Below are 6,000 nucleotides of genomic sequence, written 5' to 3'. Positions count from 1 at the left end.
ACGTAATTGGTCGAAACTATTCCCTCCTATCCCCCTCCAATCAACTTTTGAGATCGAAACATTAGTATGAGCAGCGGAGTTTCGATTAATTTTGTTGCGTTCCCGGGAATAAAGTTTCGTCCCGGGTCGAAACTAAACTCCTTGGTGGTTTTAATGTCGTGCAGGAACGGAACTGATCCTCGCCTCGTTTCCCTCCAGGTCGAAACGAAACCTTTTCGTTTCGTTTAGTTTGCCATCCCTGCTCACTATGTTGTTATTTAACTCTTTTAATTTAATTAAGTTATTATAAATCCCATAAACTGCATAAACGTAGCGTAGTTAAACGCCTGGAACGCGGTCTCGGAATAGTGTGCGTCTCTGGATCTCTCTCTGCTCATGTGTTTGTTGTGTGTGAGGAGGCGGCTGGTTGGAGGAGGGGAGGGGGATGCCAGCGGAAAGTAGGGGCGGGATGTGAGGGGGGAGGGGGAGATAGGACTGCGATGGAGGGGAGGGGAAGGAGGGGAGGGCTGGCTGTGTTGTAAGAGACGTCGTCGGTCGGGAGCGAAGGTTATTAGCTTCGCAGTCGACGTTTGCCCAGCCGACGGGCGGGTGTCTCTCTCACTTGGAGCGCACGCCGTGTATCTCTCCCGTGCTTAATCACTACCTATCTCGAAAGAGAACGACGACTCGCTGCTTCAACAACACCAAAGCGGCGTACAACACACAGATACAAGGAGCGTGTTCCCGAGTAGTAGATATTCATTTTTTCCGTCGTCATCATCAACTTGTTTCCCGGCGACAGTGCGTGCATCTTTTGTTTTAATTATTTTTTGACGGGTGCATCCCGTGCTAACCCGTGTGTGTGGTGATCTGTTTTGTTGTGTTCTCCTCCCCATCCCCCCAATCCAACTCCCCCCCCCCCTGGTTTTATTATTTTGTGCTTCTCCCCCTTCTCCCGCCCCCCAACTCCCCCCCCCAACGTTTTTACGACAACAGGATTTTGGAAAAAGTTTTCTGTTTAGACGAGATTTTGGAGAAGAGTGCTGTTGATAGCAAGCACATCGGATACCAGTGGCGTGTGCACGTTTCCCCGAGTCACACTGCACTCCGCAGACTCCCGACTGGAGGAAGAGGAACGAACGAAGATGGAAGAGGTGGGATGAAGAGGAGAGGAGCTGCAGGAAGAGGACACTTCCAAGTTGGTTAGGTGCGGAAAAATTCGGAGTTCACTTCATCCTGCTCGCAGTGATCTGCCCAGTGAGCAGCTGGTTTGCAATAGCTGGATGCATGTGCTCCCTAACGCTGCCTTTTGAAGCTGCTCCCATCTCGGCAGTGGGAATACACTTGTGTTTAGGAGAGAATAAGGAGGTTGCAGACTGAGAGCAGTAGGGGATAGAAGAAAGCTAGGCTCTGTGCAGTTCTCTGTATATTTTCTGTTTTATCCCAAGGAGTCGGGAGGGACACTTGGTGTCCGTACGGTGGCATACATAGTGTGTGTGATTTTTTTGCTACACTTTGGAAGAGAAGAATAAGAAGGAGAGGAAGCGAGTTGGGTGGTGGCTGATTCCTCCCACATCGAACCATTCCGCCCTCAAAGTCCTTTTTTTCGGCATCTCCCGACATCTTTTCTTTTACGTTTTGGATTTCCGACGAGAGGAAATAGAAAGAATAACTCAATCTGCATCGGCGGCGTCTCTTTGCCTCTCCGTCGTGAAGCGCGGATGAGTGTGTATTGCGGGGAAGTGGGCGTCTTTGAAAAGTTGTTGTCATAACCGATTTCCACGGAGAAAACGGATCAGGAGAAGTTGGTCGAAGAGCTTCCGTCTCTCCCCCTTCGGAGAAAATAAGAGAGAAAAAAATCTGCGGGGATTTCTTGGGAATCCTCCGCCGCTTCGGCTTTTCTCGTGATTTTTTAAAGAAGCATTCTCCCACTTTTTTTTCAGAAGACAGTTTCTTACCACCCAGAACTAGAGCCGTGCAGTGAGTTCGGGCTCACGGAGTCGTCTTTTTTTTTGCCCCATTTCCTTTAAAAAAAAAGCTACGTGGTTGTTTCCGGTAAGAGACCAAACTATCATTGTCTTCAGTCACTGTCCAACCATCTTTCCGGCATACCATCTGCGCCTATTACCCCAGTTTTGGAAGTCAAATGCCTCACGTGAGCGAGGGTTATGCTGGCGACCGTAAAGTTTTATGTTTTTGTTGTGTGACTGGTTGATGCGCTAGGCCGTGTTTATCTTCGCGTCAAGAGATAACGACGTGTTAAGTTGATGACTGTCTTACCAGTGACAAGTGATTGAATGGTACATATTTGTTTTCCCTAAAGCTCCTGCGTCTCATTACTCGTGAATTTCTTGTCAGTTCTGTAAATTTCGTCACGTTGATTGATTAATGTGTTTCCCCATTTTTTTTTGGCGATTATCTCGAACTTGAAACGAGTCCTCGACATTGTCTGATCGACGCAAGACGAGGAAAGAACACGGTTTCAGTGATCCCCGAGAGTTATTGATTGCTTGCGTAGGCCAAGTGACGCATAGAGACCAAAGGAGTACTACAAGTGCCCTGCATAGTTACTCTGCAGCTTCTACACTTCCGCCCTTCGCACTGCGTTCCGCTTTTGTCCATCGTTTTACGTGCTCCCGCTGCACTGTCTTTGGCTGTTGAAAAGATTTCATTCGCTTCCATACAAAGATTCGAGTCTCTTGATACACCTCCGACGAATTTTAAAGTTTCTCGCGTGATAAAATATTTAGAGGTTACCCGCACGATAGTAGAGACAGAGGAAAAGTGTTTAATGCAAAGAAGAGTTTAAAGAATCATTCGTGGGATTCTGAAGAAACAATAAAAACGTGCAAGAAAAGAGAAGGATTTCACGTATTCGTAAATGATAATGATGATGAAAAAAACAAAGCATTCCTGCGGTCCACGTGCTTTTTGCAGGGAGTGAGGAGGTGATCGTAGCTTCGCCTCGATATCTGGACCCGTGCCAAAAACGAGGAGGAGGCGGCAGGAGAGGAGGAAGGGGCTGGTGGAGGAGCTCAGGGGAGAGGGAAGGAGTGAGGAAGTGGACGCGAAAGAAAACCACGTTAATGAAGGACGCGCGGAGTGGGGGACAACAATAGAGGGAGAAGGGGTGGACCGCTTTTTAAACATCTCCCCAGACCAACAGCTTCCCTCCCCCAACCCCCTCTTAAACCGTTTGCCAATCGCCGGTGGTTTTTTATTGTCGAATTCTTTGCATTGAGAACGCAGTTAGGGGAGAGGGGAATAAAAATATATTACTAACCATTCTTGTGCCCCGCCACCCAGAATTCTTCATAGGATCTGCTTCCCTCCTGCTTTTGAAAGTTGGGCAAGTTTGGAAAATGTGACCTAAAGTAGAAGAAGAAGAAATAAAGATTTTGTGTGTGTGTGACAAGAAAAGAGGCTAGTGAAGTGTAACTTATTGGGAGATTCAGGAGGTATTCGGTTGCAATATCTCACACCACCATCGCTATCTCCAATATCTTTCGAGCTGAGTTTCTCCTTATGGTTTATTATTATTAAAAACAACCACCCTCCAACCCGCCTGCTAACTGTGGTGCATTTCCCTCATTGTGGGAGACGTCGTTCCTCGTGGAGGTAGAAGAAGCACAAGTCTTTTCTGATCCGCGAGGAATCGCCTCTTCTGTTCGCGGTGCTCTGCTTATGGTCTTCGCCGCCGCCGCTGTTTCCCCACTCCATACAAGTCCTTTCCTTTTGCCGAGGTGAGGCGGAGGGAAGAGAGGAAAAAAGAGAATTAATAGCGTGGAAGGACGGACTCCTTCCTTCTTCAGCGTATCTCAAAGAGGCGACCACATACAGCCCAGCGACTCTCTGCAAACCTCCCATCGAAGGTATGTTGTCAATCCTATTGCCTCTGTAATGTGTTTGGTACTCGTTAATGTCCCATATCGTGTCGATATACTAGGTACCAGAGGCGGATACAGAAAAAACTCAAGGGGAGAGGCGCAAAAGACATCTTGAGCTACCTTTACGTTAAGAGCGATGAAAAAATAATTAAGTCATATGTTCAAAGTTTAAGAAAGTTTTGTATAAACTGATATTACACTTAATCATACAAGAAAATGCCATCTTATGGCATAAAACAGTTACAATTGTGGTTCTGCAATGTTCGGCAAGTTCCGCAAGAGGGGTCGGGCTCCCCCTTACGTATCCGCCTCCGTATACTACTCGTGTGTGTTTTTAGATCGAGTTGTGTATTTTGTTGGTTAAGAGTCGAAAAATCGATTCTTCTCGCCCTCCCTATCCCATGTCCTCTAATTACGGATGGAATTTTACCGTCTAGAGAGCCTGTATCATACGATGCACTCAAGTAATTCCACAATCTGACGTGTGCTCGAAGGCACAGTCAAAATTGCGTCGTGTAAAGCGGTGAATTGCTAGAAAACATGCGAGAATGCGTGGACGTGAGATGGCAAAATAGCCCCTGCTCTAATTCCGTTCGTGCATACGCGCAATAGCACGCCATCGTGAGAAATTAATGCAGATATAACCTGCGAAATTGCGTGTCACACGTAAAGGTCTTAAGTCGATTTGACTATGATGCTCTGGAAAAATTTCTGTTTCATGTCAATATACCACTCTTGCGTGTTTATAGATGTTTTTGTAATTTGATGGCTGATTGTAGAAAAAATCATGCTAAGTTTTCGTCCTGCTGATCTCATACCACAATACTGCTCGTATTTTTTTGGTCCCAGGCGATTTTAGTTGGTTGAGTATTCTCTTCGTTGTTGTGAATGTCGTCTATGTAACACACCTTCTTTTCAAATCGTGGTAAATTGCTTATGAATTTCTTTCCTCGAAAACCAAAAGTATGGCATCGTGCGAGGTACGTGTATTTTTGCGATGAACATTGGAGAACTCGAAGGAGAGACGGAGGTTGCCTGTTTGTGGGAGTGTAGATGTTGTTCTCTTATGTGAAGTATATCTGGCCTCAATTCCGTGTGGATCGCTTCAGCCTTCTGTCCACGATCTTGTTACAATTGAAGTGATGCTATTTGTAGTAAATATTTCCCATTTATTGACTGCATTGGTTTACGATTTTTATGATTCGGGGCCGAAGCGTTAACCTAAGGGCGCTGGCGGCGATGTGGTCATGGGGACACAACAAAACATATCCACCCTATAAAAATGTCAAAGGAAACATTTTCGGGATAATTTTTTATTATTATTCAATCAAAGCAGTTCAGTTTTCTATTTTAAGTCAGAGCATTGTGAGTTCTTCTGATGCCTAAGAGAACACATTCTCAATTTTAATTCAGATCGTTTTCATCTCTTCTGATGTCTATAAACACGTACAAAATCGAGGGGATAAGAAGCCAACAGGAACAAGCGATGTTTTTCTAAACAGAGTAACGTACATAAATTAGGCAAAGAAATCGAACGAGATGAAATTGATATTTAGTAGTGCATTTGATTTTCCACTCCATGTCAGCACAGAACAGAGACTCACTTGTATCGCCACCCTGGCCACCTAGTTTTTTTTATATTTCTTTTACCAATTTCTGTGCCTAAGTCTGTGTAGAAAAAATCAATTGTACCCCTTGGCTTCCCACCCCGTCAATTGTATTCTTGTGTACCGCAACGGCAACAGTCATTCAACTCATAAACATTTATCAAAATTGTTTTGAGACATAGATTTGTGCAACCCGGAAGTTTTTGTCTTGAATTTAAAGAAAATTCGCTTGCAAGATACTGGGATGTGCATGACAGTCAGCACAAATGTATTGTACCGGTGTGGGCCCTGGTCCATCGTAAAGAGACCCCACTATCCCCAGCGCAGCGGGTAAAACCGCCTGCCCTGGCCAATCCACCCTTGGCGGTCATTTCATTTACCTCCATCAGATCGTATCACCGTTTCACTTATCAGAATCAATATGTGAGGAACTGTGAGACGATGCTTGTGATACCCATCACTCAGGAAATACGTCTCTTCGTATCTTTCCGTTTCGCTAGCTGATCCGTCCGTCGCTTCTTGAGTAT

General features: G+C 45.4%; 1 protein-coding gene across 1 annotated transcript in view; it reads left to right on the top strand.

Moving 5' to 3' along the window:
* Window positions 1-573: 573 nt before the first annotated feature.
* The window catches only part of LOC124163721 (high affinity cGMP-specific 3',5'-cyclic phosphodiesterase 9A), an 870,491-nt gene continuing 865,064 nt past the window's right edge, over window positions 574-6,000 (top strand). Inside the window, exon 1 of the mRNA XM_046540795.1 lies at window positions 574-3,851. The gene's annotated coding sequence lies outside the window, so the exon portion shown is untranslated. The remainder of the gene's footprint in view (window positions 3,852-6,000) is intronic.

Source organism: Ischnura elegans, chromosome 8, assembly GCF_921293095.1.
Source record: "Ischnura elegans chromosome 8, ioIscEleg1.1, whole genome shotgun sequence".
Taxonomy (NCBI): Eukaryota; Metazoa; Arthropoda; class Insecta; order Odonata; family Coenagrionidae; genus Ischnura; species Ischnura elegans.
Note: the sequence above shows the minus strand (reverse complement) of the source record. Positions and strands in the feature narration are given on the sequence as shown.